At 45.3% G+C, this 14,677-nt stretch overlaps 1 long non-coding RNA gene across 2 annotated transcripts; it reads right to left on the bottom strand.

Annotated features, from left to right (window-relative positions):
- On the bottom strand, positions 1 to 14,355 carry LOC148141979 (uncharacterized). 2 transcript variants are annotated; one of them, XR_015752264.1, is made up of 4 exons: positions 14,221 to 14,355; positions 4,401 to 4,519; positions 3,189 to 3,380; positions 1 to 581 (listed from the first exon to the last, which is right to left on the bottom strand). It is a non-coding gene; the product is annotated as an uncharacterized LOC148141979 (long non-coding RNA). The 2 variants fall into 2 exon arrangements; XR_015752265.1 differs by lacking the exon at positions 14,221 to 14,355 and adding an exon at positions 8,637 to 8,682.
- Between the last annotated feature and the right edge of the window lie 322 nt (positions 14,356 to 14,677).

The following is a 14,677-nucleotide window of genomic DNA, read 5'->3' as shown; positions in this document are numbered from 1 at the left end:
CCCGGGTTCCATGGTTACATACAGACCTGGGAGATAGGGGCAGGAGGGGGGCTTTCGGCTTTTCAATCCTGCGCCACCATTCAATGGGAAACAGCTGACCATCCAGCTCAGTCTCCTGTTCCTGCTGTGCTCCAATCCCCTTTGATGCCTTTACCTTTAAGAACTATATCTAAGTCCTCCTTTAGCTTCATTGCCTTTTGTTCCAGTGCCGTTGCGGTGTTACTGTGTGGGTGTAGGCAGGGGTAATGTGATGCATGCACTCATCATCCATCATCATCCTGCAGTAACAATCAGGTTTCAGTAAATAGAGATAGAAACCATTTCCAGGATATGGGCATCACTGGCTCAGCCAGCATTTATTCCCCATCTCTAGTTACCCTTGACAAGATGGTAGTGAACTGCTGTCTCGAACCATTTGCAGTTCATTTGGCGCAGATAGACCGACAATGCTGTGAGGGAGAGTGTTGCAGGATTTTGGCCGATTGACTCTCAGTCTTTGGTTCGTCAAATGCTGGTTAACTTAATCACGGTCTGCACATGATTTTGAGATTTCAGTCTGTGAATCTTCACAATCTAGCACCCTATATAAAGGAATATGTACAGGTTAGAAATTCAGAACAGGCAATTTTAGTTTCTCTGGAATATCTTTTTCCCAGTCTTTCCCTAAAGCTGTAACCCTGCAGCCCACTTACTCTCTCCCTCCATTCTGACTCTGCTACCCCCTAATGTACACCCTCCACATTCTCATGGAGTTGTTGATAAACAGATCCATGCCACCACTTCCCGTCCCTGGTTAGATGCTGCACCCTTTCTGGGTTCACTTCCTTTCCCTTCAGTTGCTGCAAGTCAATAATGTAACAGCAGAATGAAACAAAAGGAAACAGACAGGGAGGTGGCAGATCCTGGACAGAAGAGGAACCTTCAGTCTGGGAGAATGGGTTAGATCCTCCTTGGTTTCCCATTGGTCGATTCCCAGCATTATGAGGCATTGGGGATGGAACTTGGTCCCACGTGGGTGTGGTGACACCTTAACTCCCCGGCAGATCAATACTAAAAGCTGATATGTTACTCCTCCAGCCAATCACAGTGTGAAGTACTTTCCGCTAGGTACCCCAAAGCACATGCTCCAAAGCCCACCCACATTCTGTACATGGACAGTGCCGGGTTTCCCCACTCACGTGTGGTCCCTGCCTCAGGGATTGTGGGAGTTGTAGTCCCCAGGAAGCTACTTGAGCCCTGTCTCTGGAAAGTGAATGAAAAGTGTGGGCTGGAGGGTGTTGTCTATCAAATCCCCATTCACACACACAGGACATATGGGCTGTCATTGGGTTTCACTGAGACATTCGTTTCCACGACCTGATTTCTGACGTGAGGAATATAGATTCAGCAAATTGGGTGATAGAGAGGTTAATAAGGAGGAGCAGAGTTTAAGCAGAGGTAGCTGAGTGGTTAGCACTGCTGCCTCACAGCGTTAGCGATCTGGGTTTGATTCCAGCCTTAGGCGACTGTGTGGAGTTTACACATTCCCCCCCATGTCTGTACGAGTTTCCAACCGTGCTCCAGTTTCCTCCCATAGCCCAAATATGTGCAGATTAGGTGGATTGCCCATGTTAAATTGCCCAGTTTCCATGCATGTGCTGTTTAGGCAATTAGCCACGGGAAATGCAGGGTTACAGGGAATGGGTGGGTCTGAATGGGAGGCTCATCATAGGGTTGGTGTGGACTCTGCACTATAAGAACTCTATTGTATTCTCATGAAGGAGAATGTACCTAACTCAATGTGTTGTGAATCTGTGGAATTCCCTATTCAAAATGCGGTGGATGCCAGAACAATGAGCAAATTTAATGAAGAGATACAGATTTTTAATTTTCAATGAGTTGAAGGGTGAGATAGAGCAGGCGGGAAAATCCAGCTGAGACCGAGGTGAGCTCAGTCATCATGGTATTAAATGGTGGAGCTGGTTCAAAGGGCTGCATTCCCTCTCCTGTGCCCAGTGCTTATCTTCTTACGTTAATAACTGGAAAGCTGAATCCAAAAATCACCACCTTCGCCAAAGGAGATTTTCGGGAAAAGTAGGATAGTCAGGGGGATTAGCATTTCAAACTTAGAAGATGAGGAAGCGTGTAGGAGATAATGATTTTGCAATTTTAAACTGAGGGGAGACAGTGATTTATGGTTTTTGATTGTGTAGTAAATTCACACCGTCCAGAATACTCTGTTGTGAATATCTATCCTGTACTTTATTACAAAGCCAAGGTCTTTGACAATGAAAACCAAAACACCCAGGTAACATCATCTCACCTCGTAATCTGATAAAAGACTTGTGATAAGTATGGTCAAATTTAGAATACAGTTGGAAAGCGGGAAGATTAAATCCAATACAGATTCTGTGCTTAAACAAAGGAGACTACAATAAGATGAGACAGGAGTTGGCTAATGTAGACTGGTAGCAAAGACTTTACGGTGGGACAGTTGACGGACAGTGGAGAAATATCAAAGAATTTTTTCAAACTGCTCAGCAAAAGTATATATTAGTGAAAAGGAAGGACTGTAGGAAAAGGAGTAATCTGCCATTGATGGCTAAGGAAATAAGGGAGTCTATGAAATTGAAATAGAAAGCATACAAATTGGCAAAGACCAAGGAGAAACTAGGAGATGAGAAAAACTTTAAAGATCAACAGAAAGCTAGATGGGATTGGGGGAGAAAAGTGATGAGTAGCTATCCCCAGGGACAGAATAGCAGTTTACACTGCGAGAGGGGAACCTATTGTGTGGGGAACATATGGCCTCTGTAATTGTTGAAGCACTTAACCGTTACCATAGAGATAATCCTGATCAAGTTAAAAATCACAGCACACTCCAAAAGCTTGTACTTCTAAATAAACCTGTTGGACTATAACCTGGTGATGTGTGGTTTTTAACTTTGTCCACCCCTTCCAACACCGGCTCTTTCACATCAGAATCCTGACAGACAGCCCCACTGAAACTGAAGCGCCTGTCAGATACCTGACTGAGCCACAGGGGCGTGGGGGAGGGGTTTTGTGGTTTAACCAATCAGTGCTGGGCTGAACTCAACTTTTAAACTGCCATTGCCGTGGAGATAATACTGAGAGACAGCGTCCATTCAAAACCACAAACCACAAAGGTATAAGAATGGGAGCGGCACATCGGACAGGCGGGGAGTTACCTGATGCTGCCTGGAGGTGTTCTGCATGTACACTATCCAGGTAACTGCCATGTCTCATTAATAAAGACTCAAAGAAGACCTCTCAGAGTTCTGTGCCCAGTTATTCCTATCCAGCAGGGTTGAGGAAGTCTTCACAGCAGTCAGTCTTCACAGTGGAGAACACGAAGAACATGCCAGTAAATGATAAGGAAACTGAGGAAGGTGAGGAACAAGAAACAACCATTATCACGAAAGTGTTAGAGCTGGGCAAGTTAATGGAGCTAAAGGTAGACAAGACTCGTCGCTCAGATGGAATACATCCCAGGTTGCTACAAGAGATAGCGGGAGAAATAGTAAATATACTTAGAGTCAGAGTCCTACAGCAGAGACAGGCCTTTGGCCCAAACTGGCCAATACTGACTAGAATGTCCATCCACGCTAACCCCATTTCCCTGCACTTGACCCATCTGCTTCTGACCCTTTCCTATCCATGTATTTGTCCAAATGTCTTTTACATGTTGTTAATGTACCCACCTCAAGCACTTCCACTGGCAGCTCAGTCCATATACATACCACCCTCTGTGTAAAACATGTGCCCCTCAGGTTCCCTTTCATAATTTCTCCTCTAACCTTAAACTGATGCCCTCCACTCCTTGATTCCCTGGGAAAAAGACTGAATGCATTCACCTTACCCAGGCCTCTCATGGTCTTATACACTTCCAGAAAACATTCCCCCTCTGTTTCCTCTGCTCTAAACAAAAAAAAAAATCCTCGCTTGTCCAACCTCTCCCTTTAACTCAGACCCCTGAGCCCTGGCAAAAATTCTTGTAAATTTCTTCTGCACTTTTTCCAGTTTAATAACTGAAACCTACACTGCACTCATCACATTTCCAGTGTTTCCCCACGGCGCTGGAACTGACGTGACAACGCCAATGGATTACAAGCCACGATCGATAATCAACTCCTTTACAACAATCCCGTTTTCATAGCATTTTCCATACTGCAGGCATCCTTGTGTGTTTCTGGTTGCATGATTAATTAAAACTTTGTCCTCATACAAAACAAATCTGTAGCTTAATCGTTCCTGGGAAATGTGCCATGTTTTTTCAGACTTTTAACAACAAATGAACTCTTTCTCCACAGTCACCACGCTAACATGGACTTGGCTGTGTCTCAGTACTTTTTCCAGACACACTGACATTTGAAATATTCGCCCATGGACAGAATACACACCTTTCCTTCCACATGAAAAGGCCAAATGATATTCAGATCGGCACGGATCAAGTAACTATCAAAACTGAACAGGAAGTTCAATTTGAATTTCTCATCCACAAATCCGCCCTTTCAGAACCCTACAACTGAGGAGACAAGTCACCACCGTTAACACAGGATGGAAATTCATAAGACAGTGATAGTATTAAATTGTAGTTTCTTTGCTCCCCCAAAGCTTTAAATCTCAGTCTCACAATTGCTCTCTTTTGTGAACTGAAATCCAAACCAATCTCCTCACCATTTTTCCTCCACACCCAGTTCTCAGACACTCTCTCTTCTCTTTGAAATCAGCTTCCTAGCTCCTGCCTGCAGACTAAGAACCAAAAAAAGGTTTCCTCCCACAATCCAAAGATGTGCAGGTCAGATGAATTGGCCATGCTAAATTGCCCATAGCGTTAGGTATATTAGTCAGAGGGAAATGGGTCTGGGTGGGTTACTCTTCCGACGGTCGGTGTGGACTGGTTGGGCTGAAGGGCCTGTTTCCACACTGTAGGAAATCTAATCTAATCAAATCAATGAGTCTGACTCGGAGCCTCCTGGATGTTGGTGAATCCTCCCCCCATCTCCCAGGCTTCCTTCCTGGTCAGAACCAAACTGATTTTTTTCCCCCAATCTGGAACATTTTATTTATTTCCCCCATACGGACCCTCTGATGAGAACCATCCTGCAAACACTGACCAAATCATATCTGATTGAACTAAGATGAACCAAATTAGAACTTTAATTGCAGGCCCATCTGTGTTGTTTTCCATAACATTCCTGAATATTCACACGAGTTCTGATAACTTTCTGCAAAATGCTCCCCCCACTGATAGCCGACTACTTGTCACGATATCAGGGCAGGGGCCATTTCCCTGAGTTCTGTTCCCAGAGGGAGGAAACTGCCAATGACAGATTAACCCCACACACGCACAGCCTCCCTCCTGGCCCTGACCAGCCCTGCACATACACCAACAATTGCCCAGCACTGCGCCCGTGCACTGGTCTCCCCTCCTACAGCACATGCTCCAGATCACACAGAAGCTGGGTGATTGACAGCAGCCGCTGCCCAATAGGGTGGAGGGGGCAGGGCTGGAGATTGTAAACAATGAATGAATGTGGAGGACACTGGGGGATGGACAGGTCAGTGACGGACAGGAGCAGTGCAGCAGTAGGAGGGGACCCTGGACAAAGTGAGCAATGGGAGAGAGAGTCTGACAGGAGAGAAACTACCGGAAGGTTCTGTTGAGGCTCAGGCGGGGACAGCTGGGAGACAGTATGGCCTGGCGGCTTGGTCATGTTTTCCAATCACCCTTTTCAAAGATGCTGTTACTCAACTCTGAGCCCGATCCTCCTGGTTCAGAGGAAAGGACACTACCATCATTTTCTGGTGAGCTAGTGGAAAGAAGGGAAGATTTTCTCAATCTCTCTTACATGAAAACTCCATGAGCTCCTCCCACTTACTGTCTATGGTGGGGATGGAGACAGAGCAGATGGGAGCGGGGTTCTGGATATAGGGACTGCCTTTCAAATGGAACTTACCTGTGTGGGTGATATCAACAAGACTCAATACACAGTCACTAACACAAACCTGATGTACTTGAACTTTATCCAGAATATTAACAGTCATAACTGGGTGACACTGATCCCAATGTACAGAGTTAAGTCCTGGATATTAATAATGGCTTTGTGTATGAGAAATCACGTCACATGTACTTGAGTCAATTTTTTTTGAAGTAACAAAGAGGATTCATGAGGGCAAAGCAGTGGAAACGATCTACATGGACTTCAGTAAGGCGTTCAACAAGGTTCCCCATGGGAGACAGATTAGCAAGTTTAGATCTCATGGAATAGAGAGAGCACTAGCCATTTGGATACAAAACTGGCTCAAAGGTAGAAGACAGAGGATGGTGGTGGAAGGTTGCTTTTCAGATTGGAGACCTGTGACTAGTGGGGTGTCACAAAGTATCAGTGCTGGATCCACTAATTTTCATAATTTATATCAATGATATGGATGTGAATATAGGAAGTATTGTTAGTAAGACGACACCAAAATTGGAGGTGTAGTGGACAGTGAAGAGGATTACCTCAGATTATAACAGGATCTTGATCAGATGGTTGAATGTGCTGAGGACTGGCAGATGGAGTTTAATTTAGATAAATGTGAGGTGCTGCATTTTGGGAAAGCAAATATTAGCAGGATGTATACACTTAATGGTGAGGACCTTGGGAGTGCTGCTGAACAAAGAGACCTTGGAGTGCAGATTCATAGCTCCTTGAAAGTAGAGTCGCAGGTAGATAGGATAGCGAAGAAGGGGTTTAGTATGCTTTCCTTCATTGGTCAGAGTACTGAGTATCGGAGTTGGGAGGTCATATTGCGACGGTACAGGACATTGGTTAGGTAACTCTTGGAATATTGCGTGCAATTCTGGTCTCCTTCCTATCAAAATAATATTGTGAAAGTTGAAAGTGGCCAGAATAGTATTAGAAGCACATTGCCAGGGTTGGAGGATTTGAGCTACAGGTAGAGGCTGAATACACTGTTTTCCCAGGAGCGTCAGATGCTGATAGGTGACCTTATAGAGGTTTATAAAATCAGGATGGGCATGGATAGGGGAAATACACAAGGTCTTTTCCCTGCGGTGGGGAGGAGCCAGAAGGGGGAGACCGAGAGCGGAGGGTGACGGTTATTTTGTAGAGCTACAACACAACCCTGTTCCTGTTTTCTCCCCATTCCCTTCAATCCCTCTGAAGGGCTCAGAACAAGTGCACAGGCCCTGAAAGGTAGAGCTTCAGGGTGATTAAGTGCTGAAGGTTGCATTTGGGACACTGACCTTTATTGGTCTGTGCACTTATCAATAAATGGACCTAGGTTCAATTCCACTGTCCTGGATTCATGTCTGTGGCCACAGACGCGCCTGTCTCTGACATTGACTACTGCATCCCCTGTCACTACAGCTCTGCCATTCTCCTTCCTCCAGTTCTGTGCAGCGGAGCTATCTGTGGTGTCATGAACCTGGCTATTGCTGACTTCCCCTGAGAGTCCACTCCACCTGTTCCCCGCTTGTAGAATCCCAAGCGGTGCACAATATCTGTTTGAGAAGGGGAATGATCACTGGGGAGTCCTGCACTTCCTTCCTGAGCCTTTTACTTGATCTGATGGCCACTCATTCCCTTTCGGCCTGTGTAACCCTAACCTGCAGTGTGACTAACTCACTAAACGTGCTGTCCATAACATTCTCATTATCGCAGATTCTCAACAGTGATTCCACTCTCAGCTCCAGGTCAGAAAAGCAGTTTCCCAGTAGTTTCAGATGGGCACTCTTCCTGCACACATAGCCATCACGGACACTGGAAGCGTCCCTTATTTCCCACATTGTATAAGAGGAGCACACCACGGGTCGGAGGGCTCCTGTCACAACGTCTCTCTAGTTTCAGCCAGATACTCCCATTCAGATAATTGAAATGAGCTAGTAACCTTCCTTCACTTCAAACATTTCCATTATAACCAAAAGCCCCGATCTTTACTTAAGCTGACATTTTACACTTTAAAAACTGTTAATAAAAACTCAGCAGGTATCGCTTACAACCTGGCAGTTCCCTTTGGGAACATGTGAATTTCTGAACGGCCTGAACTAAAACTGAAGCTGAGGTTCACCTTCTCCCTGTCTCCCCTCGCTCTGTTTATACCCAACTCCAAAACACTCATTGAGCCAAGCAACCCTCACAGTGCAGCCCAGTCATTTTCATTGTCTGCTCATACTGACACTGCCCTCAGCCTTCTGTACTGTTCCAATGCATCTCAATGGGAACAGCATCTCATCTTTTAATTCAGCCCTTTGTAACCCCAGAGTCAACATGGACTTCAGCAGTTTCTGAATGAACAGACAGTTGTCGGAACCTGGAACATTTCACCTGAAATGGTGCTGGAATTTGACTCCACAAGGAATTTTCATGAGAAGTTTGCAGGGAATTGAAAATAAGGGGTTTACAGGTTAACATCATGAAGTGGGTGATTGGGTCTAAATCTGACAGTTCCTATAAAGAGATGAGGTGTAATTTGGATAAATCTGTGCTCCCTCTCAGGCCAATACCTCCTTCCACAGCTGCAGGGCCCAGAATTGAGCACAAACCGCAAGGGTGATCCAACATCTTTGAACATCTTTCCGCTTTTTGCTTGAAAAAAAAGATACTTTCCCACAGAGAGAACAGACACACCTTTCTCCTTCCACAGTTAAATGTCAATGGTATTCAGATCCTGATGACACTGCTGACGATAGAAAATTGGTTTTGAGATCCCTGTCTCAATTATTCTCAATTAATATCCTATAAAATGAATTCACAAAACAAAACTCACAGTCAGGGCAGGCTGAACCGTAAAGACAAATATTTCTCTTGGTATGTGTTTGATGTGTAAATGCTCCTCTTCAAAACGCCCGCCCCCACCCAGGAAGAGGACATGTCCATGCCCCAAATAAAGATGGCGGCCATAACCCAGGACCTAGCACCGCCTGAGGGCCACAGCCATTTTCCCATTTGCTGTAACCGTGGAACCAAGAGTTTCTAATTCAGGCCTAACTACCTGTACAGGGTGTAATTAAACCCTCCCAGTCTAAACTGGATCCAACTCCCCTTTCCAGTTTCCTCCTCCTGCACACACCAAGGGACATTCTAGGTCCAGTGACCCTTCCTCAGAACCGACAACAGCTGGGAAAATTAGAATCCCCACAGTGTGGTAACAGGACATTCGGCCCAACAAGTCCACACCCACCCTCTGAAGCGTTTCTCAACCAAACCCATTCCCCGACCCTATTATTCTACATTTCCCCTGACTAATGCACCTAACCTATACATCCCTGAGCACTACGGGAAATTTCGTTGGGCCAATTCACCGAACCTGCATATCTTTGGATTGCAGGAGATAGGGGTTAAAGAGTCAATAATAGGTGGGGATGGAGCCCAAAAGAGACAGTAACATTTGGAAAGACAAAGGAGTGGATAACAATCTGGCTGGGAGGGTGCAGAGCTGTTAATGGAGGGGACAGGAACCTGTGTCAGGCAGCATCTCAGTGGAGGTGCTGGAAATGGCAGCTGATGATCTACGTTCTGCTGCAAAACCGACCCCGAGCTTCCAGTTGTCTGTCACTTTAACACACGAGCCTGTTGCCTGGCCAACATCTCTGTCTCATGCTTACTGCAGTGTTCCAGTGAAGCTTGGTGCAAGCTGGCAGAACACTCCAGAACATACCAAAATGCCCTGTATTTCAAGGACTGCAATTTCCCCTCCCATGGGGTCAGCAATATTCTCCAGCGTATCTCCACCACTTGCCTCACCTCTGCCAGTGAACCACACCTCTCCAACTGCAGCAAGTATAGAATCCCCCAGTTCTCATCTTCCACCCAGATACAATGCGTCATCCTCTGCCATTTCCATATATTAACATAGAAATCATTGATATAAATGATGAAAAGCAGTGGACCCAGCATCAATCCTTACACCATATTGCTCATCACAGGCCTCCAATCCGAAAAGCACTACCTTCCGTCTCCAACCTTCCAGCCAATTTGTTTCCAAATAGCTGGTTCTCTCTGCATCCCATGGTGTCTAACTTGCTAAATGTGGAACCTTTTTGAATGTCTTTTTGAAGTCCAAGTTAGTGATTTATGTACAAAGCCATGCTGACTATCCCTAATCACTTCATGCCTTTCCAATTACATATAAACCTATCCTTCAGAATTCCTTCCAACAAATTGTCTGCCACAAACTTCAGACTCACCAGTGTGTTGTTCCCTGGTATTTCCTCATCACCTTTCTCAAATAATGGCGCCTGTCTTGCAACACCTCACCTGTGGCTATCGGTGATAGAAATATCTCAGCGAGGGGCCCGGCAATCACTTCTCTAATTTCCCACAAAGATTTGGGATATACCTGATCAGGTCCCACAGATTTAATCAGCATTATGTATAAGACATCCAGTACAACCTCCTCTGTAATATGGACAGTTGTCAAGTTATCACTATTTATTTCTCCAAAGTCTCTAGCTTCCATATCCTCTTTCAGTAAAAGCTGACATGAAATCCTCGAGACCCATGATGGAATGCATCCCAGGGGACTAAACGAGATGGTGAAGGGTCTATTGTACTTCCTTGCTAGAGGGATGGTTATGCTGCAGCTGTACAGGGTGCTGGTGAGGCCACACCTGGAGTACTGTGTACAGGTTTGATCGCCTTACTTCAGCAAGAATGTACTGACACTGGAGGGGGTGCAGAGGAGGGTCACTAGTTTGAGTCGGGAGTGGAGAATGTTGGTGTATGTGGAGAGATTGAATAGACTGGGATTATACTTGTTGGAATTTAGAAGAATGGGAGGTTGTATTGGAAAAACTAAAATTAAGAAGGGAATAGATAAGATAGAAGCAGGGAGGTTAGTTCCACCTGGGGGGTGGGTCAACCTCGAGAGTATAGCGTCAAAGTAAGGGGGTATCTGATTTAGGACAGAGTTCAGGAGCAACCTCTTCAGCAAAAGGGTTATGAATCTGTGGAATTCCCTGCTGAGTGTAGCAGTTGATGTTATCAATTTGAATGTCTTTAAGGCAAAAGGTAGATTTGTGAACAGGAAAGGAATTAAGGGTTATGGTGAGAGAGCAGGAAAGTGGTGCTGAGGCCATGATAAGCTCAGCCCTGACCTTATTGAATGGCAGTGCAGGCTTGAGGGGCCAGATGGCCTACTCCTGCTCCTATTCCTTCTGTTCTTATGTTCCCACTTTCCAGCCGTCCCTTTACCTGGGGGGTTGCAAAGAAATATTGAAAGTTCTTGCCTTGTACCGTGAAAATTAACCTTTGTCCAATTTTGAACAACAACTTTTAGATCTGGTCTATTATTTTCTGAAACTATTTTAAAACTAGTAGAATTATCGTCAGAGAATTACCAAGTGTGGAAGCAGGCCATTCGGCCCATCACATCCACACTAACCCTCAGAGTCTCCTGTCTTAGCCCTGTAACGGTGCATTTCCCATGACCAATCCCCCTAGCCTGCTCATCCCTGAACACTGTAGGCAATTTCGCATGGCCAATCCACCCAACCTTCACATCCCTGAACAATATGGGCAATTCAGCCTGGATTATCCCACCCAACCTGCACATCTCTGGACTGTGGGAGGAAACCAGAGCACCCGGATGAAACCCACACAGACAACCTCAATAAGGTGATCATCCTGTTCCTATTTCCCAGTTCCACCCAAGTAAGTTCACCGGGCGAACTCCCATGAATATCCTCCCTAAACACAACAATAATGTTATCCCTAACCAAAAACACCATTCCACCTTCTCTCTTATCCCCCTTTCTATCCTTCCTCTTACATCTATTCCCTGGAACATTAAGCTACCTGTCCTTTCCAACCTAAAACACGTTTCTGTGATACCCACTATATTCCAGTCCCATGTTCAAAACCATATCTTAAGCTCATCTGCTTTCCCTGTAAAACCACTTGCATTGAAATAATTGCAGTGGAGTGCTATCAAAAGGACAGTCTGATGGGCAGAGGGGATGGGATGGCCCTGTTGGTGAGGGATGACGTTCAGCCCTTTGCGAAGGGGGAGACACAGAGTCAGGAGATGTAGAGTCAGACTGGAGGGTGGCTAATGTTGTCCCACTTTTCAAGAAAGTTGGGAGAGAGAAAGCAAGGAATTATAGACCAGTTAGCCTGAGGTCAGTGGTGAGAAAGATGCTGGAGTCAATTATAAAAAATGAAATTATGGCTCATTTGGAAGCGGTAATAGGATTCGTCAGAGTCAGCATGGATTTACAAAGGGGAATATACTGACTTGGATTGAAAATTGGCTGGCTGACAGGAAGCAAAGAGTAGTGATAAACACTTCCTTTCGGAATGGCAGGCAGTGACTAGTGGGGTACGACAAGGTTCGGTGCTGGGACCGCAGCTGTTTACAGTAAACATTAATAATATAGATGAACTTATTAAAAGTAATATTAGCAAATTTGCTGATGACACAAAGCTGGGTGGCAGGGTGAAATGTGAGGAGGATGTTATGAGAATACAGGTTAACTTGGATAGGCTAGGTGAGTGGACGGATGCATAGCAGATGCAGCTTAATGTGGATAAATGTATGGTTATCCACTTTGGAAGCAAGAACAGGAAGACAGATTACTATCTAAAAGGAGTCAAGTTTGGTTAAGGGGAAGTACAACGAGATCTAGGTGTTCTTGTACATCAGTCAATGAAAGCAATCATGCAGGTACAGCAGGTAGTGAAGAAATCTCGCTGCATGCTGGCCTTCATAGCAAGAGGAATTGAGTATAGGAGCAAAGAGGTCCTTCTGCAGCTGTACAGGGCCCTGGTAAGACCATACCTGGAGTATTGTGTGCAGTCTTTGTCTCCACATTTGAGGAAGAACATTGTGGCTATTGAGGGAGTGTAGGGTAGGTTCATGAGGTCAATTCCCGGAATGGCGGAATGATCATATGTTGAAAGATTGGAGCGACTGAGCTTGTATACACAAGAGTTTAAAAGAATGAGAGAGGATCTGATAGAGACCGACAAGATTATTAAAGGGTTGGACACTCTGGAGGCAGGAAGCATGTTTCCACGGATGGGTGAGGCCAGAACCAGAGGACACAGTTTAAAAATAAGGGAGAGGCCATTTAGAACAGAGTTGAGGAGAAACGTCTTCACCCAGAGAGTAGTGGACACAGGGAGTGCACTGCCCCAGAAGGCAGTGGAGGCCAAGTCTCTGGATACTTTCAAGGAAGAGATGGATAGAGCTGTTAAAAATAATGGAATCAAGTGTTACGGAGATAAGGCAGGAACAGGATAGTGATTGTGGACGATCAGCCATGATCATAATGAATGGTGGTGCTGACTCAAAGGGCAGAATGGCCTATTCCTGCACCTATTGTCTATTGTACCTTGTCAGTCCGACCTCATTCTGTGCCTTGCCCTTGCCTGTCTAACTTCTAAACTATACCAGTCTCAGACTTGCCTCCTTTCTCACTATCTCTTTAGGTTTACCCCACGCCCTCACTGGTTTAATGTCTCCCGAGTAGCACTAGCAAATCTCCCTGCTTGGATATTAGACACCTTCCAATTCAGATGTAATCCATCCTTCTTATGCACGTCAATTCTACCCCAGCAGAGATTCCAATGATCCAAAAACGTGAATCCTTCTCTCCTGTATCAGATCCTTGGCCACGCATTCATCTGCTCTACCCTGCTATTCCTACTCTCTCTAGCATGTGGCACCGGGAGTAATCCAGATATTACTACCCACAAGGACCTGCTTATTATACTCCAGGCTAATTTGCTATATTGTCTCATCAGGACTTCATCCTTTTCTCTTATGTCATTGGTACCAATGTACAGCGACCTCCCACTCATCATTCTCCCCTTTCAGAATATTCTGCACCCTCGGAGCCATCCTTCACCCAGACAGTAGGGAGGCACTACCCCATTCTGATGTCTCACTGTTAGCTACAGAAACTGCAGTCTGTGCTGCAGACTAGAGAGCCCCCATCACCATCGATCGCGTGGAACCTGATATACCTCACATTACACTAGGAACTTGGCTGTCAGTGCGATATTCCCCTGAGAGTCTGTGACCCCCGATGCTTTCCAAAACATTATACTTGTTTGAGATGGAAATAACCACAGGAGACTCCTGCACTACCTGCCTTCCACTCCTCCCTTTCCGAGAGGAAACCCATCTACCTGACTGGATCGGCAGTTTTCCTAACTTTCTGAAACTGCCACCTATCACACCCCCCGGCTCCTGTAAATTCTTCATTACCTTTAGCCATCGCTCCATCTGATCCATGAAATCCTACAGGATTTGCATCCTCACTTCCTGCAGACAATCAGGATCATTGAAACTTTCCTTAATCTCCTAAATCCAACAGGAAGAGCACATCACTGTACGAATGGCCATCTCTGCACCTTAACCGTCCACAGACCCAGAAAAAGGCACATAGTCTTACAGCTTTACAAAACACTACCCTAGAATAAATTAGTACCAATATTTTATATTAAAACACTTAATCAAAGTATCATAAGATGTGTACTTAAAGAAATAAACCGCCACCCTACTGAATGTTGTAGCTTTACTAAAATAAAACAGACTAAGATTTATCTTTGAAGAGACCGAAACCCACTGAGCTGTGAGGCACAGATAAACAGCACTAAACAGAATCTTCGGTCAAATTTGTCCATGCCGACCAGATATCCAAACCTAATCTTATCCCTCTTGC

The sequence above is a fragment of the Chiloscyllium plagiosum genome, unplaced genomic scaffold (assembly GCF_037043375.1).
Source record: "Chiloscyllium plagiosum isolate Xiang-an unplaced genomic scaffold, Cpla_swu_hap1 HiC_scaffold_31, whole genome shotgun sequence".
Classification (NCBI taxonomy): Eukaryota; Metazoa; Chordata; class Chondrichthyes; order Orectolobiformes; family Hemiscylliidae; genus Chiloscyllium; species Chiloscyllium plagiosum.
This window is presented reverse-complemented; position numbering and strand designations above follow the sequence as displayed.